This window comes from Orcinus orca, chromosome 7, assembly GCF_937001465.1.
Source record: "Orcinus orca chromosome 7, mOrcOrc1.1, whole genome shotgun sequence".
NCBI classification, from domain to species: Eukaryota; Metazoa; Chordata; class Mammalia; order Artiodactyla; family Delphinidae; genus Orcinus; species Orcinus orca.
This window is the reverse complement of record NC_064565.1, coordinates 25,616,101-25,643,362: the sequence shown is the minus strand read 5'-3', so window position 1 is coordinate 25,643,362 and position 27,262 is coordinate 25,616,101. Positions and strand designations below refer to the sequence as shown.

The window sequence follows — 27,262 nt, the reverse complement described above, 5'->3', positions numbered from 1 at the left end:
TGTCTAGCCAGACTGCAGGCAACTCTTGGGCTTGGAGAAGGAGGGCCGAGATGGAGATCCAATGTGCACCACAGGCAAAGGGCCGGGAAGGTGACAACCATCCTCAGCTGACTCTCTTCCCAAATCCTGTGGCCACCATCAAGCTGGTTCAAGAGCCTGTCCCTGCCCCACTCCAGGCAGGCCATGCAGTGGACGCGGCTGCACGGCACACAGCCAAGGTCAGACACTGACATTTCCCAAGACGTGACTAACAGCCTGGGAACCACAGAAAGCAATCTGAGCACGGACAGTGAAGGCTGTTTCATCTTAATTGCATCCAAGACTTGCCATCTAAGCCCCCATTTGTGTTACACCTCTTCCAAGATTACTCATCTTTGATGCCAACAGGAGAACGCCATGAACTTGAAAACTCCATCATCTGGATTTGTTGATGACTGTGTTTCAACGCCTGCATGAGCAGGATGAAAAGAAAATGAAACCAAATTTTTCCTGCCTATAACACCTGTTTCTTTTTGACACTCATTGGCTCGGCTCATCCTGCTGCCGCATGCCAGGTTGTGTACTCGCCACTGGTGGTGTGAAAAGGAATAAGGCCAACCCTCGTGCTCAAGGAATGTACAGTCTAGACAGACCCACAGTGAGGAACACGCCTTCTGCTGCCCTCCTGCGCCTTAGCCTTCTCCTCTGGCAGTGTGTGTTCACGAGATCTGCTGGGGTGGCTATTGTTTTAACTGCCATTTTTATCAACACTGCATCCTTCTCTTCCGGTCAGGTCTCCAGAAATGAAACTCAGAGATGGTTCTTTGAGAAACTAAGGCATAAAAAACCAGGTACAGATCTACCAACCTATGTGAGAAACATTTTCTGACACCCATTTCCCAGCAACACCCTTTCTTACCACAGACTCTGTAGCAGAGTTAGAGTCATTTGTTTCCAGAAGCCAATCATTTCCCTGATCTAAACCGACTCAGGGTTACACATAAGCCCAAGCCTAACGCTGGGACAACTTCTTTCCCGTTGCATCAGAAGAAAGACAGTTTTACAAAATGGCCAGGGGAGAAGGGTGACTGCTTCTCCACCTTCAGGAAGACCCAACCACCTCCAAAGTCCTGGGCGTTGTCAAAGTGTGGAGGGTGTGCTTTATAATCTGAAGGCTAATTTAAAAGATGGTAAGACACGCAAACTCATCTGTGATACGGCTTTCAAGTTATAAATGTCAGTGACAGCCAGTCTGCTGCGTTGGGAACTCCTCCAACAGGTTGACAGCAGCCCAATTCCATGGTTCTGGAGAAGGCTGACAGACAGCTGCTCTTTCAGAAGTTATTTTGAAAGGAGCCAAGAGGCCCTTCCAAAGGCAGCTAGGTATTGGCGCGCTGAAGGGGGAAGGTGACACCATATCTGGTGGCAGGTAGACACAGCCCAGGAGTGCCACATGATGCCAACACGTCTGCGTGCTCCACAAAGACTGTCAACCCCACACAGTGCAGGAAAGAAAGAAAAAGAAAATCACAGCAGAGGAGAGGCAGAAAGATGCACATCCTTCCCAGAGCATAAGCCATTGCACCTGGGTATCAGGGACCGCAGACCCAGCTCCTATTCTTCACGATGCCAGCCTGCTACAGCCCCAGCTGCCATGCCTCGCACCTCCTGGGAGGGCAGTGAACGGACTTCCTTATCTGTCGGCACTCCACTAGTTTCAGAACAGACCCTTGAAGATAGACGGTTTACTTGTCCGGTCCCTGAACTGAAAACCACTCCCTTTCAGTCACGTGTGTGGTGTGGAGGTAGGGGGATGTGTAAGAGGGATTAAATATGCTTGTTCTTAGACAAAACCCTATGTCTTTAGACACGCAAAATCTCTTTGAGGTTCTGACAGAGACACTTCTTGTTTCTCTGGTTTCTCCCAGCGGGACAAACTTTCAAGGTGACAGCTAGAGAGAAGCCTCTGATAAAAGTCACATGGTCACATAATTTGAGTTCTAACTAAGGCTTTTATTCACATCAGACATTCATCTGCTTGTCAGTTGCTGGAATGGATTTTCCTGTGATGTTGTTAGGGACAAAGTTTGTTCAAACATCCACACACATAAGAGAAACAAGAATTATGAATGTTTCACGTTTCGTTCTGCTGGTCCCATAACCTTGACACCCAAATCCTATTAGCCTGTAAAATCCAAAAATTCTGCTCCCAAGCTGAATGTCTGATTTACCAAGGTGACTCTCAAAGGTAGCTTAGACAGTGGTTTTAAGCACTCAGGACTATTCATACAGTTAGAACAAGGAAGCGCTCAGCAAAGTGCTTCCTCCGTAAAATACGTTCATAACTGGGGGCTTAGGAAAATGTACTCCGTGAACAATTCCTTGATACAGACACAGTTCAGAGATTGTGCAGTCATTCTGAGTCACACTCTCCACTTCATTGGCTTTGCTTATTTATGTTCACACCATGATCCTCTGTGTCTGAAAGGGCCAGCCCTTCCACCTAAGAGTATCAGGCCATAATCCAGCCCAATACATTTACGTTTGATAATGACTAAGTAATAAATGACCTTCTGCTCCAGTCACTTCACCAATTCGAGGCAGATAAAACATTCTTGCCCAGCTAACCCTAAAGATAAATTCCACCAGGTTTCAACCAAACAGCCAGGGACGTACGTCTCCTTGGGATTGAGTTGCACTAGAAGGGCAACCCCCCGGCCCTTTGGGACTGTGGTGCATTTTGACGGTTCCAAATGCTAACGTGGGACTCAAATCCTCAGTCCTCTCCCCCTAAGGGCAAATATCCCAGGTCTGTGCTTAGCCAGGTAAATATGTGCTTACTGTGGTACTTACATGGCCTGATGGATCCGCCTCCAATGTCTACTACAGAGCAGTAATCACTCCTGCAATCACAAGAACAAAGACATTTTTAAGTTTCTCCTCTGTAAGAACTTGATCCATTGCAAACAGACAGGCTGACAAAGAGCTTCTGCGAACTAGGCCTCTCACATTTCGGAACCCGAATGCCTTTTAAGATAAATACCGAAACATAGCTAGGTGAGCATTCCCTATCACTTCAACACCCAGAGGCATTTGTCTAAAAAATTACATTACCTCACTTGTTAGGATCCAAATAGTTCAGCAGGAGTAAGGCTACATTTGGCGAAGACGGAGCATCTCCACAAAACCATTCTTTGTTCCAAGTCTCAGGAGGCATTAAACCAAAGCTTTTACCAATCCTAATGCTTCCCGGACTAGACTACATTAATTTATGCCCACAGTCTCAACTAGGTGTATACACGACTTAAAAAATACATAGCTCTACGACAAAAAACCAAGGAGTCTGCAATACGAGATAAAGCCAGTTGAATCACAAGCCTGTTCATTTAAATATAACAGATTACTTGTACCTGCTTCACCTTGAATAAAATCAGAAAAGTAGTAAAAAAGCCATTTTAGAAATATATCTACTATGTGTGCTTCTGATATCACTAATATTTTCCCTCTATAAAACTTTACTGGGCTTCCCTGGTGGCGCAGTGGTTGAGAATCTGCTTGCTAATGCAGGGGACACACGTTCGAGCCCTGGTCTGGGAGGATCCCACATGCCGCGGAGCAACTAGGCCCGTGAGCCACAACTACTGAGCCTGCGCATCTGGAGCCTGTGCTCCGCTACAAGAGAGGCCATGATAGTGAGAGGCCCACGCACCGCGATGAAGAGTGGCCCCCGCTTGCCACAACTAGAGAAAGCCCTCGCACAGAAATGAAGACCCAACACAGCAAAAATAAATTAATTAATAAACTCCTACCAACGACATCTTCTTTTAAAAAAAAAAACTCCTTTACAGAAAAACAAAAGGGGGAAAACATGTCCTTTTAAAAAATACATACAGTGTGTTTCTGATATTCATGGAATTTATCAGCAGAGAATTATAAAACTGAAAGAGAGTTCAATAGAGAGGGAGGGAAGGGGAGGGAGGGAGGGAAGGGGAGGGAGGGAGGGAAGGGGAGGGAGGGAGAGGAAAAGAATAAAGACGATGCTGAACAGACCCATCTTCAAACTAACTGCCCAGAAGTCTTCTAAGACTAGCCAACTGGTCTACTTTTTACTTAAGACCCTCATGGAAGAACATGTACCATATTCTGCTGGGAAATGTCTGAAAGAGTTTTGTTTTTTTAATACAAAGATGATTCTCTATATGGTCTGCAGCATATAACTACCCTTCACAGCACTAACATTTTTGTCTGTGTCAACAGTCTCTGAACAATAGCAGAGGGTTGGTGCACTGGGGCAACTTACAAGAGCAGATTCAACCTGCTGTTATTCCAAATCCACCATCTCCATGAAACAGTCTGGCCTCAAATGCTTGCTAAGGAAGGGTAGAAGGCTGGAAGGAACTGAATCAATGCTGGTGGCCACGGGGCCCCTTTTGTACCAGCTTCATTCTGAGATAGCTTTGAGGTGAAGGAATGGGTTATCATGATACAGAAAAGCTACTAACTCCTGTAAGCAGCACCAAGATACATTTCAAGAGAACAATCCTAAGCATCTTGGTCAACATCAAAAACACATTCTCATGTAGCAGTGTCAGCTAACAAAATGAACACCCATGTGCCTCCGACTGAAATAATATCAACTTACTTTCAGTGCCTTAACTCTTTTCTGTATGTTTTCATAAACACCTAATTTGGTATATTACCTGGCAATTTGCCTTTGAATGTTGCGATCAAGTGCACAGCCCGTGGTGACTTAATGAATCATACCAGTAGTGACACTGGTATGATTCATAAGTCAAAGTGTTCATGATGTGCCAAAAGGAAGAGAAAAGTTCATTACCCTTTACCTCCCCCAACGCTTTCAAATCTGCATTTTCTTTAATAATAGACTAATTAAGAACTCAATCTCGACTTCACTTTAAGAATCAGACAAGCTATTCCCTGAGTCATACGCAAACTACTGCATTATGCTTGGCTCTATACGTTAGCAAAATTCGTGGTCACCAAGAAACCCAAAGGCCATTCACTTTAATCCTCAGCAAAGCTTTAATGCTCAACTAATCTTAAATATCATTTCCTGCAGAGCCAGGTATATAAGATTAAAGTTTATAGCCATTTCTAGTTGCGTCTATAGATAAAGAAAATGTTGAAGGAAGTCCTTTCTCCTTCCTAATTTTCAAAACCAGCACCACTCCACAGCTTTCATCAAGATTTTACCCAAAGTATCTTTTCCAGGTATTAATAATAGGCTCCCTCAATCTCTTCTTGGGCTTATGCTTTGATTTTCCTCCCTTAATTATACCTAAACTTGTGAAAGCACTTGCAAATAGAGATCATGGGAATGCAATTCAATCTAGAAAGAATAAGGTAGCAATCACTGGAGATAGAGAGTAGCTAGGAAAAACTGGAATCCCATTTTCAACCAACCTATACCCCTTTCATTTTATATTTCGGATAAAATATATTATAAATGACCCACAAACAGAACAATCTACTTGATGAGCTCTGCCCTCTAACGCGGCATTCTATCAGAAGTCTGCATCTGCATATCTTGCCTATTGCCCCTTCCCCATTCAAAGCATCTCTAAAAGTGAGCCATGGTAAACCCAGCTTGTTCAAGGACCACCTCTGCAGCACCTACGCTGCATCTGATGACACAGGATAATGGAGGCCAATTCCAGACTGGTGGGTCTCACACCTCTTTGTCCCTAATGCCCTTCAGCACCGTCATCTGTTGGGTTGATCCCTTTTCAATTTTACACCCAAGTGTTCCATCCTCTTATTCCCTGTGGACAACGTCTCTCCAAATAGAGAATCTCAGAATCTTTATGTGACCGGGGATACAACTCAAAGCAGGCCTTCCCCCTCTTCTTTTCCACAGCCTAAGCAAAGGTGGCTCATTGTGAACACCAAAGCTGTCCCGACATTGATTCATGTGAGCAAATAGTTGAAGGGAGTTTATGGCTCTGCTTAAAATATCTTCATGTCTAGAAAAAAGACTTGCAACGATAAGGCCACTGAGCGCTTACACATTAGAATCAAATCATGACCATCGTTATAAGCATGTTTAAAATTTTTCCTTTAATTCTTTTTATTTTTTTAATTGAAGTATAATTGATTTTACAATATCGTGTTAGTTTCAGTTGTACAGCACGATTCAATTTAATATATATTTCTATATGTTATATATATTTTTTTTTTCTTCAGATTCTCTTCCCTTAAAGGTTATTACAAAATATTGAGTATAGTTCCCTATCATTGTAAGATTTAAGTCATTCAGTCTTCCGTAAGGAACATCAGATAGTCACAGAGAAAAAAAGGCCCATAATTACAAGAGTGGCTTCATATATGGCTTTCACCTTAGGTTGGGCAGAGCAGCTAAATTTACCGCATAGCAAAATTTTGCCCAATTACAAAGATCTAGAGTGGCCCTTGACATCAGAACTTCTACAATTTTGACCTGATACGTTTGGTTTCATCACATTTCAAACTTGCTAGCATCTTTCCATTTCGGTGAGGTCTTTCATCAAGGCTCCACTGAGAGCTTCCCAAAATAGACTCCAATCTGAATTTGCCTCACATGGCTCACACCGCCTGGACTCAAATGCAGAGGCCCAACCTCACAAAGTCAGTGCCTCTCCAAGCCTCTGTCTCCTCGTGTCTGAAGGAGAGATAACCACAGCGCCTCAGTCAGAGGATGGGGGGATTCACAAACTACTATGCCCAAAAAGCACAGCTGCTGCATCAGAGAGGCAGCGAACCCTCCACAAATGTTAGCAATTATTATTACTGTGGTTGTTACTCCTGTAAGAGGATAATAAAAGGGCAGTTCTAGAACCGGTCAGAAGCCTGGAACCACAGCCTGGTGGTGCCCGATGCATTACATTTTGATTTTGCTAACAGCTATTTTGTCAGGCAGGTGTGACAATTAACAATGATTTACTGCCCTGGGCCCTGGAATACCCTTGCCTAACATGACCGTTCTACAGATGGTCCCTAGGTAAAGTGCTCGATTTACAAATAAGAAAAAAATGCATTCCTTGCGACTTCCGAATTCATCACTAACTTGGATTACAGAGAGAATACTTGTAGCCAAACAAGTTTACCCAAGATTTTACCAAGACACGGGCCGGGAGACCACTTACCAAGGTTTGCAACTATTTTTAACATTCGTTGACGTCACAAAGAGCAGATTCCCTTTACAAAACTGACACATAACCCCAAACAAAGCTCAGTATTTTCATCAGAATTATTTTTAACAGCCACCAGGGAATTAATCTTAAAATTCTGGTTTTGGAACCATCCGAGTTACACCTGTTTCTCTCCCCTAGCCTAATGGCTCTCAACGTACAGCCCTGGAAGCAGCAACATCATCATCACCTGGGGAAGTGGGGAATGCAAAAATCTCAGACCCCACCACGCACCTACCACCCAGAAACTCGGTTGGAGTCCCGCCATCTATCTGAACAAGCCCCCCAGGAGTCCGGGATGTAGTCTCAAGCCTGAGACCTGCTGCCAAGAGGCTATTCACATGTGGCCTGGGGCATCACTTCAGGCGGCTCTTTTCCTTAAAAACTATCTGGCATTTTTCTGTTCCTTAAAAACCTGCTATAGGATGATGTCAACTGCTCCTTTCTATTTTTAATTCCTCATGATGAGGCTGAGGATGATTCATTCAGCACCTTATGTGATCACTTAAATAAGTAAGGCTCCTTCTCTCCCACCCCTAATGGAAGGTGACTGATGCCTGTTAGTTCTGATGTAATCATAGGAACAATTCAGTAACAAAAGCCTGTCCTTTATCAACCTCGGCGAAAGCTGTAACAGAGAGTTATAATTATAATGCTCCATTCTTTCCCACAATGTGTGCATAATAATGTCTCCTTTGAAACTGATCATACTGCATGTCATAACAAGGAAACACAGAACCTGGGATCAAATTTAGTTTATTGCAAATAGAGATCAAAACTGCAAGTGTTTGGGCAAACCTTTTCAACTCACAGGAAACAAGTATGCATTAACCATCTGGCTTGGTCTCATCTATCTAAGTGAAACATGAAAAAAGAACGTTGATTTGATGCTTCCCATGGGTCTCAAGGCGACCTCACAATACAGAATGGGTCTTATCACCAGACACCACCCATCATCTAACTAATTATCAAAGTGGGAAGCATTAAGGGGCATTTCCTAAATAATAAATAACCCTTCTCTATACCTTTAATTTGTTGAAGCGTGTGTTAATTCAAAGTTAATTTCATACCTGCTGTGAGGTATCCTGATGAATTGTGACTACCAACCGTATTATTAATTTCCCTTTCCTTTTTGATTAATTTCACACTTAGGCCTGGTAAGAAAGGCAAGATTAATGATGTCTGGAAGACAATATTTGGTTCTTGTAAGACACTAAATCAACCTCAAGTGTTGAAGTAAACAGAGAAGCCAGATAAGGAAATGATAATGGAATCATCTCCAGGAGGGGGTCCAAGGTGCCATGCAAATAAATGCCCAGAACCCCAGAGAGTGTTTAAGCTGTACACTCCAGTTAATACTCTGCTGGGAGGGGAGGAGAATGAAAGTTGGAACTCTGAAGATTGCAAGACACGCTGATAAACTTGTGCCCTTTCCAGTGACTGCAGCGACGGATTTATTTATCACACTAGAGTTCTCAGTTTGGCAAGGGTCCCTCTGTGTACTACTTAGCCTCTTCACAGCCTTCTTGCCTTCTCCCCACTCTCCCTGTGACACTCTCAGGACTCCTAGCTCAACGTGTCAAGAGACAGATCTCCTTCATCAAATGATATAAAGAAAAGGAGTATAAACTCAATCGCATCATGCACTTTTCAACAGTCAGGGACCTTTGTGTATATATGCTGATCCTATTTCCAATAATAACACCTACATTCATTGAGAAGCTGCTATGTTCCAAGACACTAGGAACTCTGTATAAGTTATCCAACCTAACAAGAGCTCTTGGAGGTACCATCATACACATTTTATGGATCAAGAAACGGAGGCTTAGAAACCTAAATATCTTGCATAAGTGAACTCCATCTTCACAGAGATCTGTCAGGCTCCTAAGCCTGGAGTCTTCCATACCATACTGCTTCCCCGGGCGCATGAGTGAAGAGAACGTTTACGGCTGTGTGGAAATTATTCCAGAAAACCTGAAAGCTATGGGCATGCCATTCTCCTGTAAGAAACTTCCCTGCCTACCCCAGCTCCAATGACCCAAGTCTTCTTTGAAGTCCAACATTTTTTCTTTTATACTGGAGTATAGTTGATTAACAATGATGTGTTAGTTACAGGTGTACAGCAAGTTATACCCATACAAGTATCCATTCTTTTTCCATTTCTTTTCCCATTTAGATTATTACAGAATATTGAGCGGAGTTCCCTGTGCTATACGGTGGGTCCTTGTTGGTTATCCATTTTAAATATAGCAGTGTGTACATGTCAATCCCAAACTCCCAGTCTATCCCTCTCCCCCCACCCACCCTTTTCCCCTGGTAACCATAAGTTCATGCTCTAAGTCTGTGAGTGCTTCTGTTTTGTAACTAAGTTCATCTGTATCATTTTTTTAGATTTTTGAAGTCCAACATTTAAATAAAATTCCACAATTCTATGCTATCTCTTAGACTTTCTAATGTCCACTAGAGTACCTGTATCTTACTCTCCCCTCACAAACAAGCCTGCCCAAATAAGACCTAAATCTAAGTTCTAAACACGGCCATCAGTCATCTCTGACCATTGTCTAGAGCATCATCAATATAGTAGTAGCCACTTGCTACATGTGGCTATTTAAGTTACAATAAAATAAAAAACTCAGTTCCTCAGACACACTAGGCACATTTCAAGTACTCCACAGCTTCATGTGGCTAGTGGCTACCATGTCGGAGAGCAGAGATACAGAACATCTCCATCGTGGCAGAAAGCTCTACCGGACAGCACAGGGGTAGAGATATTTCAGGACAGCATCTTTTCATCTAAAATCCTTCTGACACTGTACGGAAGGACATAGCCTCTTCACAGAACTAATTAAGGGCTTCACTAGGCTAACTGAGGCCATACCTACATGTCCTCAGATGTCATCTTTTAGGAATAACACTCCTTGAGAAGTTAGGTCACTGGATAAACTTATAAAGCAAGCAGACCGACCTCATACAACACAAAGTGTCAGAAACTAGAGGTGCTAAGAAACAATCATCGTAATAAGGCCTTCCATTCGGGAATAACCACCCTGTGGAACCACAGGTCAGGATTCACCAGGAACAATCACACAGACACACGCATGGCTACCCACACAGGGGCATCCCTAGGCTCTTCCTCACCAAAGCCCTCTCCGCTATGCCTCCTGGGCAAGACAAGGTCCCCACGTTTGATCTCTTGTTTCTAATTATTAAGTAAATCAATGCAAGAAAATCACCTTTCAATCAGATTGGTATTTCCCACCAATCACTCTCAATTGCTTCACTAAAAGCTGGAGAATCAGCAATGAGACAGGCTTTTGGTGACAATGACAGTCTGACAGTAGGCTAGAAAAGAGAGCCTCAGTCCCCTCAGTGACACCTGACCTGGAAGGAGTTACTTAAAAGACTTCCAGAGGGCTTCCCTGGTGGCGCAGTGCTTGAGAATCTGCCTGCCAATGCAGGGGACACGGGCTCGAGCCCTGGTCTGGGAGGATCCCACATGCCGCAGAGCAACTAGCCCCGTGAGCCACAATTACTGAGCCTGCGCATCTGGAGCCTGTGCTCCGCAACGGGAGAGGCCGCGATAGTGAGAGGCCCGCACACCACGATGAAGAGTGGCCCCCGCTCGCCACAACTAGAGAAAGCCCTTGCGCAGAAACGAAGACCCAACACAGCCATACATACATACATACATAAAATTAAAAAACAAAAAGGCAAAATTCCTTTAAAAAAAAAAACTTCCAGGAATTAAAAAACTTGAGAAACTCTGGGTATAGCTCCACTTTGGGGGAGGATCCTAAAATACAGTGTTGGTTACTGTTGGATTAGAACAGCCCTGGGTGGGACGTACAGAGTGATAAAGAGGCAAGGTCACTGATCTGACCTTCGACTGTTCCAACCTGCAAGTGCCCTACAGGAGGCATTTCTTCTCTCTCTCCATTCTTCACTGCTTTCTCCTTCCTCCCTCCCCACTGCTGTCTATGCACCAGGCCCTTAAGATTGAACTCCACGCCCAAGATACGCCAGACATCATGGCTGCCGATACTCGTCTATAAAGTGGTAGACCGACAATTGAATGCCACCTCCAGTGCGAACTCCTTTAGGTAATTACAGTAACCCCTTGACAGTCCCAGACTGAAATCAGCACGCAGGTCAGACCTGGGGCTCTCTCACCACAGTAATGGATGGGAACTTTGTAAAGCTAAGACAAGAAATCGAGGAGGAGAGTTTTCTAAGAAACATGCAAATCAATTCATCCTCGGTTGGGGGAAGGTGATGATAAACTAACATGTTCCTCTCTTAGAGCCTATGAACGTCATCTCTGAACTCCCAACTCCATCACACGAGTAAGGCCGACTTCTGCCTCTCTTCTTGGCATTACTCACCTTTGCTTAAGGATCAGGGCCAACGGAATCACTACCTCCAAGGAGAGGTCCAGCATTAACCCTTTCCTGCCAGTAGCTCACAACAGCTTTGTAACCTGGGGGACCTTTCTCTAGCCTCATCCCTCCACCTCCCAATCCATTCCCGACCACCTGCCAGGTGAGCCTTGGGAAGCAACCCGCAGGCCAGGCCTCTCCACATCAATAAGGTGAGTCAGGTGCCACCGTCTCTAAGATCCAACCCTGGCCTTGAGGCTCTCCTGAATCTACTTTTTCTCCCTCTTGTCTTCAGGTCTTCCCTGCCCCCCAATACATCCAACTTACCCTCCATAACACCGACAACATCTGCTCTGGGAAATTTTCCCAGGCCTGAAATGCCCATCCCCTTTTGGGTGCGGTAACACTAATAACCAGTCATCTCCTCTAGAACAGGGTACGTCCTACACTTCCCGGTATCTCTGAACAGCGTTTCAGAGCCAGACTCTTACACAAAAATCAACGCTCTGCAAGTATTTGCTAATCCACTGAAAACAGCTGCTATCCATGCTGGTAAGTTCATTATTTCGACAGTGGGTTCTCAGACCATGAAGACCCCTTCCACATCCAGTTTGCTCACTGTGAGCCCATGGAGGCTCCAGACTGTCTTGTGATTCTAGCTCCACCATTTATCAGGAAAGGCACTTAACACCTCTAAGCCTCAGTACTGTCTTTTGTGAAACCAAGGTCATAAGAGTACCAATCCTCCACCCACACTCCCTGACCCCAGGCAATGTGGCCTGGAGACAAAGGTAAAGCACTTAGCATAGGGCCTAGCACACAGCAGGCATTCAGTAACGGTTACCTTTACCCTCTCTCTTTCTCCCAGTTATTAGTAAGTCTCCTTAAGGGGACATGCAGCATAGTAGAAATAACACGGTCATGGGAATAAAAGAAACCTGTGTTCAAATCCCAACTTAGTTCAGATCCCAGCTGTGGACCCTTGGAGAAATTATTTCACCACTCAGCTTTAGCATCTTCATCTGTAAAACGGGGTTAGCAATCAACCTTAAAGGGCTCGTCTAAGAATTATACAAGGGAATATACCTGAAGTTCCCCGTACCTAGTCAGCAATTCACTCTGTGCCGTTTATTAAATATGAATTTAATTCAGTCAAAACACAACTGAAAAGGAAACAAACACCCATGTATCCTCACATCACTGTCACCCGCTTCCAGTCACATTCTTTAAGTCCATAAACCAGGCCCGGGCCATTTGGAAACAGAGCAGGACCCTGTGGGATGCTGTTGGGCACAAAAGCCTTGCCGTGTGCCCCGTTTCTTGTTTGCAGGAAAAAGGCTTCAGCCTCCCAGACCTTTTCTGAGTTTCAAAGGCCAAACAGTTACTAATTAGGGAGTGAGGGAATACAGGAAACAAAGGAAAGGCAGTCAAACAATAGTGCAGGACGGGGCCTGGTTCTGGTTCCTCCGGGGGGATGTGTGTAATAATTTGATCCGAATCTCTGAGTTCTTCTACAGGAACCAGGGCCCCCTACCCAGGTGGAGGAGGTAACTTCAGGCTGAGCAAAGCACGTGGACCCCAGACCGGCTGGAGCCAGATGGCTGATGACTGAGATCCCTGAACACCACCCCGTTCCCCCTGCAACAACCGATCAGAGGAAGCCCTCAGCCCAAATTGTGCCCATACACACTCTTCCCCAAAAACCATCGGGGGGTTCGGGTCCTTGAGCGCCAGCTGTCCCATTCTCCTTGCCGGGCCCTGCAGCCCACATTTCTCCCCTCCAGACAACCACGATTCGGTTTGTTGGGCCTCACCGCGCGCTGCGCACACGAACTCACCTTCGACAAAAATTTCAGCTGCCCATCCGCACCCCCCGGGTCATCAGCCAGAGTCCTCACACAGTGAATGCCAGAAAATTCCACCGGGCGCTGCAAGGAGACCCATTGCCTTAAGGCGAATCACCTGCGTTCACGTCCCCATCTCCAAATATTCACATCTACTCAGATTGACACTTAACACTAGCGAGGCCATTCCTGAAAGGAAAATACACTAGGACGATTAGCTACTTCTCCAAAACAAACCTATGGTTGAAATCATTCTAACCGAACAAGAGCCCCAAGCGCTAGGGGAGAGAAAAACCCACAAGTCTGAATATTCAAACAAGTGGTTGAAACCCTTGCAAACCCAGAAAGGAAGTCCCCAGCCAGGATCACACTTTCATTGGAAAGAAAAAGAAACTCCACTCTTTCAGATCAATTTGCAAGTTTCCGGAAACTCAAGAGTGGGCGTTGGAGCATTACAGAGGCCTGGTGCGTCCCCTCTCCCCTCCCACGGGGCCCTGAGGGTCCTGACGTCTGCCTCCCCCTAGCTCCAGGCCGGGGCCCAGGAGGCCCAAGCTCCAAATCCTTGGCGCCGATCCCCCCAGGGCTGGAGGGGAGAGGAAGGGCAAGAAGACAGCATTCAGGGGTTGCAGGAGTTACTGGGTAAGCAGGCTCCCAGCAGAAATATGTGTCTTCCCTGCGATGGTCTTAATCCCCAGAGCTGAAAGAGGACTTCCTTTCCTTCCCAGAGCACCCAGCTCAGCTCAGTCCAGCCCAGCCGACGCCTCGATGCCCTGGGCTCGCTCAGGCTCACAGGCTCTTACCCCAGTCCCGCTCTGTCAGCTGGTCCAAGGACAGCCATTCTCCCCGACACAGGCGGGGGAAGGCTTGGCGGTACCCAGGGCGAGGGAGCTGTGCTTCACAAGGGCCTGCGTGTCCCTAAAGAGCTGCAGACTCACCGCCCCTGCCCAAATCCTCCGAGCGGCTCTCCACCTCAACCTTTCTCAGCTCCACTACCTCCCTCCGGGTGTCCCCAGGTTTCCCCTCGCCCAAATCTGCCCCGGGGGCAATCAGCTGGATGCTCCCAGCCTGAAGTTCACCGGAAGGTATCAGATAACACAGCAGAGGCGGCCAGAATTACCCACGCTCCCCAACCAGCCACGACCTCCAGGACCGGTGACTTTTACAACCACCCCGTTTGCAGATGAAGGAATGGAGGCTCAGAGTTAAAGTAACAGGCACCAAGTCACAGAGCTGACAGGCGGCGGTGCCATGATGGGGACCCAACTAACCACACAGCTCTCCCTTGTAGCCTCTGGAAGGGCCACGTACCTTCCAGCCACTCTCCACCATCCATCCTCTCACTGCCTCATCATTGGAGGAAAGGATGACCTCTTAATAAGCCCAACTCATCATCATCAGGTGCTGTGTGCTGGGGGAGGGGAGCAGGGAGGACCAGCTGCGTCCACCCCCAGCTGTACCCACCTCATCAGCATCTCTCTCAAGAGGCTCGGGCAAGCCAGACCGCACTTTGCAGCTATGAATATTGAGGCTTACGCTGCAAGCCAGGCTGCACTGTCCCCCAAGTCAGGCCGAGTCCACTGACTTGTTTGGTGTACATCCAGCCTCATTCCGGGCAACACCAGCGTGCAGAGCTCAGGAATCTGCATTTCACTCCCCAGATGACTCTGATGCCACTTAGGAACCCCTGGACCATCCCCCTTCCCCAGAGTGGCAGTTTTGGGAAAGGGATTTTAGACTCCCCTCGAGGGCTGTTAAAAAGATGTGCCACCAGCCCCAGCAAAGATAAAACCAAAGATGGGCTTCCCTGGTGGCGCAGTGGTTAAGAACCCGCCTGCCAATGCAGGGGACACGGGTTCGAGCCCCGGTCCGGGAAGATCCCACATGCCGCGGAGCAACTAAGCCCATGCGCCACAACTACTGAGCCTGCACTCTAGAGCCCGCGAGCCACAGCTACTGAAGCCCGCGCGCCTAGAGCCCGTGCTCCGCAGCAAGAGAAGCCACCGCAGTGAGAAGCCCACGCACCACAACAAAGACCCAATGCGGCCGAAAATAAATAATAAAATAAAATAACTTTATTAAAAATAAAACCAAAGAAATAAATCCAAACAATCTGAAAACTGCTCAGGCGTAAAGAGTAAGGTGGGGAGATGGAGACAGTGATGAACTTCCCAACTGTATGGTCTGGGGTAAAGCACGCACTGCCTCCTCTACTGGGCAACCTCATCATGCTTCAAAGGATTTAACATTCCCAGAGATTCATGCAGCCAGCTAGTTGCAAAAGGAGGGGAGAGAGACAAAAAGAGAAAAAGACAGACGCAGACAAGGGAAGGAAAGAGAGAAAGAGAAATCCTGGGGAAGCCTTTTACATATCACAGTGACAGGAATAAAAAGACCCTTCACACACACACACACTCACATACACACGCTCATACACACAAACTCACAGATGATGAGCAGGATTTAGCCCAGCACTCTCCAAAAGAAAAACAATGCAAGCCACATATATAATCTTAAATGTTCTAGTAACCACATTAAAATGAAACAGGTGAGGGAATTCCCTGGCGGTCCAGTGGTGAAGTCTCTGCGCTTCCACTGCAGGGGGCGGGGGTTGGATCCCTGGTCGGGGAACTAAGATCCTGCATGCTACGCAGCACAGCCCCCCACCCCGCAGAAAACAAAGAAACAGGTGAAATTAATTTCAATACTGTAGTTTAACCCAATATATCCAAAATATTATTGTAAAACATGTAATCGGCATTGCAATACCATTAACGAAGTCTTTTATGTTCTTTTCTTCACACTACGTCTCCAAATGTCAGTGTGTATTGACAGCATATCTCAATTCAGATTAGCTGCATTTCAAGTGTTCAAAAGCCACACGTGGCCACTAGCTGCCATGCTCGGCAGTCAGATTTAGACAGATGGGCAGGTCAAGAGGAAGAGGAGGGGTGGACAAAGAACTAAGGGAGTATGACATCCAGGATCATCTATGACCCACAGAGAGTGTTCATAAGGGGTCAGTTGTAATCAGCCTTCAGACTCAACAGTGAGTACGTCAGCACAATTTGCTAACCGAGAGCGAGCTGGGGTCACCATTTTGGTGCCCAAAGTACCAAGCCCACAACTGAAGAATCAAAGTCCATTACCACTCAGTGACATGGCACCCAGTGGCACATCACACACACGTGCTAGACCCCGAGCCACAGTCTGAACCCCCAGCAGCCACCCACGTGGAGCTCAGGCCTCCACGGGAAATGGCTGAGAGCTGCCCTCTCTCTGCCCCGTGGGCATAAGCTCCACCCAAGGAAATCAAACAACAGGTTCCTCCCACCTACAGGCTGTAAAGGGGAAGGGGAACACACAGGCAGGTGAAAAAAGGAGAAGGAAGATACCTTAGCGCTTGCGGTGGGCAAAATAATGGCCTCCACAGATGTCCTTGTCCCAACTCCCAGAACCTGGGCATGTTGCTTTACGTGGCAAAAGGGCCTTTGCTGATCTGATTAAGTGAAGAATCTTCAGCTGGGAAGAGTATCCTGGATTATCCAGGTGGGCCCAAGGTAATCAGAAGGGTTCTTATAAATGAGCGGCAGGAATGTCAGTCAGAGAAACGTGGAATCCCAGAAGCAGAAATCACAGTGACGTGATCACTTGCTTTGAAGTTGGAGAGGGGGAGCCCTGAGCCAAGGAATACATGGCCGCCTCTAGAAACTGGGAAAGTCCAGGAAACACAGTCTCCCCTACAGCATCCAGAAATAACGCATCCTGCTGACATCTTGATTTTAACCCAATGAGATGTCTGTTGGACTTCTGATCTCCAGAACTTTACCAAACCTGTGTTAAGCCACCAATTTTGTATCAACTTGTTACGGAAGCAATAGGAACTCACATACCGTTTGTAGAGTGGTCAGCTAGACACACACATGAGTTACCGTGACGCTGCAAGGTATCAGCAGTAGTAACTGTAGTTGTCTTCGTAGTAATGGTAACGGCCACCGTGCACTGAGGGCTTACTAAATCTCAAGCACCCTGACTACTTCGCCAACGTTTTTAAAAATACACTTTTCATTTTGGAATAACTTTCAATTTACTGGAAAGTGGCAAAGATAGGACAGAGTCCCTGTATCTGTTCACCCAGCTTCCTGAATGCTAACCTCTTACACAACCATAATGCATTTGTCAAAACCAGGAAATTAACATCAGCACAACACCATTAATGAAACTCCAGACTTTATTTGGAATCCACCAGTTGTCACAAATATTTTATCTTCCCGAGAGCCCTAGGAGGCGAGTACCATTCTAATCGCCATATGATAAACGAGGTGGCTGGGTCTTAATAAGATCCAATCACTTGCTGGGGGTCACAATAGTGAACACCAGCAAGGCTTTTCAACTTGATGCCTCTGTTTGGCTTTTCAACTTGACCCCTACACCATAAGCTCCCCTGGATATCATCACCCCTGTCTTATAGGACAGGAAAACCCAAGGAGAAGCAAGTTACCCAAAGGCATGCTACCGGAAGCAACAGCAACCCTGGGGGCACCTGACTCCAGAGATCACGGTCCAGCAACAGTCTCCCTCCCTGTCATGGAGGGATAGGAGCCTCCAGGGGCCATGAAAAGCTCCTGAGATCCATGAAAATGTCGTGGTGGCTGTGATGGAAAGAGGGGATCAGGCCTCTGGACGATGCCTACCTGCCTAGGACCACGAGGTAAACCTCAGAGCTTCCTGTGGCTCTCAGTCAGCAAGGGGGCCACTAAAGAGGCCTTTACCAAGAGCTTTCCTATAGAGGAACGGGCAGCAGAAGCAGCTTCCATCAAACCACCGGGATCCCCGCTCTGGGGCCTTCACAACATGATTACAATGAGCTCCTGGAAAACATTCCTCTCCGGCGGGATCCTGTACCTCCAACCTTTCTAGCCCCTAGATTCTACCAATTCAGCAGCAAAAGAAGCAGGCAGAAAAGATTCTCCCACCGTGAAGTCGTTAACGACCTCACCCACAACTACACACAGCAAGTGGGACAGGAACCAGGACAGACTCACCTGGATGGCCCACAGCAAGCCGCCCTGTTCACTTTTCTCCCAGCCTTTATTTCCTTGGTGGCATTCCATGACCCAGCAGGTCTCTGAGCACTGTGATGGTTGGTTGCTTTGCTATCTGTACACCTCTCTCAGTGGTTCTCAAAGTGGGGCCCCCAAACCAGCAACCTCACCTGGGAGCTTGTAAGAGATGCAAATTCCCAGGCCCCAGCCCCCAGCCCAGGCCTACAGAATCAAATTCTGGGGACGGGCCAACAATCAAGTTAACAAGTCCTCCAGGTGTTCCTGATGCCCGCTACAGTTTGAGAACCATTAAATTCTGTATCCCCTGTACCTCCTCCATGGCTGACTTATGACCCAGAAATGTGCTCGGAAAGGTCTCTGTCTGCAGAGATAAACACAAGGTCGTACATATGCCGACTGTGGGCCCAGGCCAGGAGCTCACAAGCCCGACTGGGTTAGCAGTATTCATTCATTACAGTCAGGGAGCAGCACGGGCCAGTGCAGGGCAGGCCTGTGCCACATGCTGTGGGCCCATCCTTGGCTTCATGGCGCTTAAAGGGAGGAGAGCTTGAAGATACCAATCGAGCAAACCTACAGATGAACGGAAAATTACAAACTGTGGCAAAGACTATGAAAGAAAAAAAAAATGGGGGTGCTGCAGCACAGAATGACAAGGATCTCCTTCCACCTCAGTGGTTGAGGGAGGGGTCCCTGAGGATGGGACACTTAGACCAAGATACAGAGGAAGAGCAGGAGTCGGCCAGGCAAAGAGGCAAACATTCGCAGTAGAGGAAAAGCTTGTGCCAAGGCCCTGGGGCAGGAGAGAGTGTGGTGCTTTGGAGATACTGAAAGAAGCTAGGGTGGGTAGAAAACAGGAGGAGGCAGGAGGAGTCCTTGGGAGAGAAGAGAAGTTGCCCAGCCTTGGATGGTGCTGCACCTCACAAGATTGGTTAGAAGTCTGTGTTGGGGGCTTCCCTGGTGGCGCAGTGGTTGGGAGCCCACCTGCCGATGCAGGGGACGCGGGTTTGTGCCCTGGTCCGGGAGGATCCCACATGCCGCCGAGGGGCTGGGCCCGTGAGCCATGGCCGCTGGGCATGCGCGTCCGGAGCCTGTGCTCCTCAGCGGGAGGGGCCACAACAGTGAGAGGCCCGCGTACTGCAAAAAATAAATAAATAAAAATAAAAAAGAAGTCTGTGTTGGAGTCTAGGCTTAGGAGGCCCATGAATTTTAGGCAGAACACTGACAATGAACATAATAACTAACATCTATTCAGCAGTGGTCTAAATGTTCCAGGTAAAAATGTAATCCTTACAACAACTCATGAGTAGGTTCTATTAGCATCATCATCTCCATTTTACAGTTGAGCACAGAAGCTAAGCTGCCCCAAGTCACCCAGCTAGTGACGGATCAGAATCCAGTCGCACCAACTTCAGATCCCAAGCTCTGGATCACCTCGCCACATGGCCTCTCGGTAGGAAAAGACTGATGGCAGTGATCTAGTTTGCATTTTCAAAAGCTTGCTGAAGATGCTGCACCGACAGGGAAAAGACGATGCGGGCAGAGGCCACTGCATGGTCCAGGCAAGAAATGGCAGCAGCTGTGTGACAGGCTGGGACCCAGGACCCTCTGCTGCAGTGCTGCAGTGCTCGCACCTGGACACACCTCTCCTCAAGCAACAGGATACAAAGAAACTATATGGGACTAAAAATAAGTGCGTGCACTGCACAGTTGGGGCAAATTCTGGACAAAAGACACAAAGAGACCAAAAAACCCAACGGCCACTTTTGAAGAGCCTGGAGCAAAAGCAGGGTACTGTACATGCTGCCTGCACACAACAAGGGGTAGGCAAAGCACCTAAGCCCCCGGTCCGGCCTGACCCCTGGACACATCCCTACCCTCACCCCACATAAGGATCCAGCTCACTCCCCCTGAGCGAGCAAGCAAGCAAGGGAAGCTGTTGCTTGTTCCTGCTCCCCCCGTGCTGCAGCAGGGGCCCCAACAGAGCCTTGCCTGAATTTCTTGTCTGGCCTCTGATCAATTCCTATTGATTAAGGAAGGCCAAGAACCCTGGTCGGTAAGGTAACAGCCGGGCCAGGGTAGTGGCAGCAAAGTTGTCCAGGCGAGAGAAATGTCTGGGTGCAAAGAAAGAATGGTCTCTCTCAGGGGCGCTCACCAAGTCCCCAAACTCCTGAACAAAAGTCAGTGCCTTCTAACCCACCCCCTGCACCTTCCATCAGAGAATCAGAGTAAGGGCTGAGGAGAGGGCTCCCTGTCCTGGGAAGTAAACCCAAAATACAGGGCTGTCATCATGACAGAAACAGCGCTTGGCCTCTTCAACCCGAGCCTCTGTCATTCTTTTCTTTTTTTTAAATTTTTTATTGAAGTATAGTTGATTTACAATGCTGTGTTAGTTTCTGGTGTACAGTAAAGCGGTTCATTTATACATATATATTCTTTTTCAGATTCTTTTCCATTATAATTGATTACAAGATATTGAATATAGTTCCCTGTGCTATACAGTAGGTCCTTGTTTTTTTATCTATTTTATATGTAGTAGTGTGAATCTTTTAATCCCAAACTCCTAATTTATCCCTCCCTACCCCTTTCCCCTTGGTAACCGCAAATTTGTTTTCTACGTCTGTGAGTCTGTTTCTGTTTTGTAAATAAGTTCATTTGTATCTAAAACGTTAGCATTTTGAGGAAAAAGTCTGTTCCTTGTTCAGAATGGATGTCGTTAAGCACCAACAAATGTCACCAATGGCCAAGATGCCTCACACAGTACCCTCACATAAACAAGGACCCTAGTCAAACTTAAGAGGTAAAGAGAGGCTTCCCCCTCGCATTTGAACAAGCAGAGTTTTCTTTAATTACCTTGATTGCCTCGCAGTTCATCAGGGAAAGTATGACAGCACATTGCTCAGGGTGGCTGACGTTTCCAGAAAAGTCCCACCTATGACTAGGTAAAATGGTGTGGGTCTTGGGGAAACCAGTATTCAACCATTTCCTTGGGCTCGATTTAGCGTCTGAGGGGTGTGGTCAGTGTTACCCGACTTTAAAAGGGTGGGTGAGGGTGGGAGGCTTCACCCCGTCATCTGACAGAGCCTGAGACTCAAAGCCACTGACTGAGATCTGTGTTGGCAGTGGGCCAGACCACTAGAGCCACCGGGTTTCCTGTCCCCGACAGATCGAGTCTGGACACCCCTGGCCTGCCATTTCCCCAAGATAAGCCTGGCTTCTGCCCTCTGACCTGCAGGTCTGGACATAGCTTGGACAGGCCAGCTGTGGAATCCAGTGGGCCTCTACAGGAGAGGCTGGGCACGTTCCCTTCTGAAAATCAGTCACAGCCTCATTCGGTACATTTGCGAAAAGGCAACATGGATTTCAGAGCTCTGAAGGGCTCTGTCTTGGAAGGCTAACAGAAGTGGGCAAGGGCTTCCCTGGTGGCGCAGTGGTTGAGAGTCCGCCTGCCAATGCAGGGGACGCGGGTTCGTGCCCCGGTCCGGGAAGATCCCACATGCCGCGGAGCGTCTGGGCCCGTGAGCCATGGCCGCTGAGCCTGCACGTCCGGAGCCTGTGCTCCGCAATGGGAGAGGCCACAACAGTGAGAGGCCCGCGTACAGCAAAAAAAAAAAAGAAGTGGGCAAGCTGTCCTTCTGAAGCCCCCTCTGGCATAACCATCCATGCCCCACCCACCATTCCTCTGTCCCATATTCTTCTTCCTTGCACTGGCTGCCTTAATGAGGTACAAAGTCTCTGTTTTGTACACTGAAACTATTAAAACCTGGGGAGTGAAAAATGCTACATCTTTCTCTTGCTTACGAAAGTATTCAACTGCCTCTTGTTTTGCAGGGCTCGTGTATTTTTTCCCTAGAGGATGGTGAACCTCAAAAAGAGAGAGCTGTTAACTACTGGGCATATACCCTGAGAAAACCATAATTCAAAAAGTCATGTACCACAATGTTCACTGCAGCTCTATTTACAATAGTCAGGACATGGAAGCAACCTAAAATGTGGCACATATATGCAATGGAATATTACTCAGCTGTAAAAAGAAACAAAATTGAGTTATTTGTAGTGAGGTGGATGGACCTAGAGTCTGTCATACAGAGTGAAGTAAGTCAGAAAGAGAAAAACAAATACCGTATGCTAACACACATATATGGAATCTAAAAACAAAAAATGGTTCTGAAGAACCTAGGGGTAGGACAGGAATAAAGATGCAGACATATAGAATGGACTTGAGGACACAGGGAGGGGGAAGGGTAAGCTGGGACAAAGTGAGAGAGTGGCACAGACATATATACACTACTAAATGTAAAATAGATAGCTAGTGGGAAGCAGCCGCATAGCACAGGGAGATCAGCTCGGTGCTTTGTGACCACCTAGAGGGGTGGGATAGGGAGGGTGGGAGGGAGACGCAAGAGGGAGGAGATATGGGGACATATGTATATGTATAGCTGATTCACTTTGTTATACAGCAGAAACTAACACAACATTGCAAAGCAGTTATACTCCAATAGATTATGTTAAAAAAAAAAAAAGAGAGCAGCAGCAGGGACCTCCCTGGCGGTCCAGTGGCTAGGTCTCCGCGCTCCCCACTGCAGGGGGCGCCAGTTGGATCCCTGGTCGAGGGGCTATGATTCCACGTGCTGCGTGGCGCAGCGAAAAGAAAAACACCGATGTCAACAACAAAAGAGCTACAGCCCTGCCCTTGCCCCGCGTGAAGGGTCCAAGAAGCCTCTGATGCTGTAAGAAAGGTAAAGGGGCAGGGTGGGAAGGAGGACCCCGTCTCCCTGGGCCTGGACCCCAACAGCATGAGGCCCTGGGGAGCCTCCCTTCCCAGGGAACAATAATCAACAGTCAACGTGCCACGCAGCGCGCTCTGGGGGAAAGGCAGCGCCACCTCCAAGCTGATGGTCCTTCAGTGGCCTGTAAGATGCCAAGTGAGTGGCTTAAGGACCCAGCAGGATCCAGTACACGATACATAAAACTCCTCCCAGAAGGCAGGCCTGTCAATGGAAAAGTAGTATCATTTGTGACAGCATTAATAACAACCCAGGCTTGAGGCCAACAGATACCCTGGATTACTTTTCCAACCTCTTCAGGGAGACCACCTAGTTCGATGGAGGCTGTTATTTCTTTGTTTTCAAGCATCTCCCACCATGTGACAGCAGGATTCCCTTCCAGGGAATTTACTTCTGATGCGTCTGTCCTGCCAATGACAGGCTGCCTGAAGTACAGGGGTTAAAACAAACAAGACGAAAAATACAGTCTGGAAGAAGGTCCAGAGGAAGTTTACAATTCTGATTCAAAAAAAAAAAAAAACCAAAGCTCTCCAGATCAAGCATCAATACCTTAAAAAAGGGTTAAGGGGGAGGCAAGGGTGGAGGGTGGGAAATAGGATGAAGACAGTCAAAAGGTACAAACTTCCAGGTATAAGATAAATAAGTACAAGACATGTAATATACACCATGATAAATGTAACTAATACTGCTGTTGCGTTTATGTTATATTTGAAAGTTGTTAAGAAAGTAAATCCTAAGGGTTCTCATCACAAGGAAAATAATTTCTTTCTATTTCTTTAATCTCGTACCTATACGAGATGGTGGATGTTCACTAAACTTATTGTGGTCATGATTTCATGATGAATTTAAGTCAAATCATTATGCTGTACACCTTAAACTTAAACAGTGCTGTCAATTATATCTCAGGGGAAAAAACGCTTAAGGAATGTTTCAGTGTTTTCTAAGCCGTGTTTCTTGAACCACCTGGGGAGTCGGCTACAAAGGTGGGCTCTGTGTCTTGGGACAGGGTTGGGGGCCTGAGATCTGCCTTTTTAACAAGCTCCTTTGGTCCCTTCTTATGCTACTGAAATTGGCAAACCGCTGCCCTACAGATGGCTGAAGCCTGAGAACGATCCCGACTTTTCTTTTAAAACTAAGGTAGTCTCAATCACGTTTGCTTGTAACTTGGGAGATAAAACAGAGTCCGCCATGTTCACCAGCCCAAGTCTCTGGTCCCCAAATCTTTCAACAAACAGTTTATTGTTTTAAAAAATGAAGACGACACTGATTTCACATTTGCTTCCTTTCTTCTCCTTCGGTGAAGTCTCTACGGACTAGCAGTGATCTACAAAAGTCAACATCTGGAGACAGAAGATGAGGTGTTCCCCCGGTGGTGAGCTGAGCCACTCTGCTCCACGAGAGATTCCCGCAAGGCTCCCATACTCATGCTCTATCAGCCCGACAATGACGCAGAACACAGACGTACTTTCTAAACCTGGGTCTCAGAAGGCACAGAGAGGCCAAGGGAATCAAAGCACACAGAACACGGAGGGATGGGGGTTAGATTCGGCAAGAGCTCAAGTCACCACAGCCTCAGACCCCGACATATGATACTTTCTCCCAGGGAGTCACAGAGCCTCAGAGAGACACAGCGATGGGGCTGAAACAGAAGACATTCATCATATAACTTTGAACTGATATCCCATTACCAGATCACACCACTTAGAGTGTGCTCTCTCTCCATAGTTTTGTAACTCCTATAATTATCTTGTGAAAAGCGTGATTAGGTCATATTATGTTTCTCTGTGTTAAAAACATGCAGTTCTCACATATAAACATTTAAGATTCCCTAGGGTGTTTCTAATCCTAATATGCATTTTCCCACTTTTCAAGTATATCGGGAGGCTCTAACGATGGAAGCAGCCTGGTCTTCTCTTCAGCTCTGAGGGGCTGATCTGCAGAGTGGCTGGTGAGGCAACTCTGGCACCAGTGTGGTCTCCTAGCTGCCGGAGATGAAATCTACAACTGGAAATCTCCAGGCATGTGTGTGAGAGGAAAAAAGAGAGGGCATTTCCAAATTAAAATTAACATCTCCTCAACTGGACCTCCATGTTTCTGGTGTATTACCTGCCCGGTGGCAGCGGTGAACTAAGGGACAACGTACATGGATAGCTTCTCTGCACAGACACCAAGAGAGCCAGAGCTCAGAAAATATATGACAGATCTTGACTCGAGGGTTTGTTTTTTAGTAGGTGAAGCTCTCCCTCCTTTTCTGTCTGCCTGAATCGCCTTGCTGCTGTTTCTTTAAGACAAGGGTGAACAGCTGCCTCCAAATCCTAGGAGGTGAGGGGAAGGGAACAGCATGTACTGGGCCCCATCTAAGTGCTCAGCCCACTGGCAGGCACTTCACTCACTCCTGATGTCTAACAGCCACTGTGCTGCTTATCTGGTTATCATCACTGGGGCTCCACTGTCTGCTGGCTTGCCACTGGTTCAGCCCAGCAGAGGCCCAGCAGAGGATTCAGGGTATTTCTTCCCAGCTCCATCCCTCCTTGGATGCCCCATCTTGGGGCAGATTCTTCTTGAACGCAGCTCCTGCTGGGCAGCCCTTCTCTAGTTCCAGATCCCACTGGGCTCCAGTAACTACTTCTTCCCTTGCCCCCTTAGCCCTAGCGGTGACGTTGGTGTCCCACTGTTGTTAGTCCCTGGGTGCTTCACGGTGCCTGGCCAGCACCTCTGTAACTGTTCCTTTCATTAGTCTTCATTCAAACCATCTGGGGTGAATTCTGTTTCTGGCCATGTGCTCTGATACTGGCTCTCACTCTAAATGTAACTGCTTTTGCAAGTGAGATGAAATGCAAAGATGTGGGTCAATAAGCTTGGAGGAGCATTTCTAAGAATGTGTTAAACTGGTAGTATAAGTACTCGACTAAGAAGAGCTAATAAGGTTAATTCATCATCAGTGTGGCCTTGAATTCAACTCCTAATCCAGGCAGATAATGGCTATCCCAAAGTGTGGTTTAGGGCCTCTAGACTCTGTAGTAGTTGCGCAGGGATTTTTTTTTTTTTTTTTTAACTTACCCCGTGTTTTCTGCATACTAATAGAAAAAAAGAACTCTGAGGGGCCCAAGGACCATGCCAGGCTCCTTTGGGGAATACAATCTGCAATGAGGGTCATGATAATCGCTACCTGTCACTGAGCTTGTACACATTTCACAGCAGCCCTGGGAGGAAGCCTTCTTTGTCTCCCTCTGACAGATGAGCAAACAGATTCAAAGAAGTGTGCACGGATAAGCGGCTTGCCCCAAGTCCCACACCCCAGATGGACCCGATCCCAGTGCTGCTGTTTCCTGTCCATCCCACTAGTTCTTAAAAGAGGGAAATGAGGATTCAGGGTCTCCAAACGACTCCTGAACTGGGCCTACAGGGATCAGGCTCCCTAGTTGTAGGCAAATCAAAAAACACCAAAGAAAAAGAATTTAGTCTCAAGGACCAACTTAGCTCAAAATTAGTTTTGAAAGCTCTCTATAAGTGAAAAAACTTGTATGTCTGTATGAGGTAACATGTATAGTATATACCACTGTGGGTATATGTGTGGATGTGTGTCTATAATGATTGTTTATGCACAAAAACTGTCAACAACAGTTATCTCTAGAAAGGTGAGTGAGCTGTGCTCTCTGTACAGTTTGAATTTTCTACTGTGAGCATGAAACTCAAGTTCTTATTTATAGAATCAGAATGGAGGGGAAGAGGGAAGTAGGCTGGTTTATCTGAACATACAGACCAGTGGTCTTCAACCTCAGCTACACATTGGGATCACCTGTAATCACCAAGCTCCTTTCCCCGGAAATTCTAACTTAACTAGTCTGGCGTATGGCCCGGGGAACCAGGGGTCTTGAAGCTCCCAGGTAATTCTTGTGGGCAGCCAGGGTTAAGAGTCCTTCAGTCAGCCCCAGTTCCTTAGTATAAAATTTAAATCACAAAGCATAGGGTCTTAAACTTTTGTATGTCATGGATCCCAGGGGCAATAAGGTGATGCCTCTGGACTTC

At 47.0% G+C, this 27,262-nt stretch overlaps 1 protein-coding gene across 3 annotated transcripts in view; it reads right to left on the bottom strand.

The window, feature by feature from the left end:
* MGAT5 (alpha-1,6-mannosylglycoprotein 6-beta-N-acetylglucosaminyltransferase) overlaps positions 1-27,262 on the bottom strand; it is a 370,454-nt gene that overhangs the window by 313,161 nt on the left and 30,031 nt on the right. For all 3 annotated transcript variants that reach the window (XM_004265434.4, XM_033420274.2, XM_049712683.1), the window contains exon 2: positions 2,833-2,882. The gene's annotated coding sequence lies outside the window, so the exon portion shown is untranslated. The remainder of the gene's footprint in view (positions 1-2,832; positions 2,883-27,262) is intronic.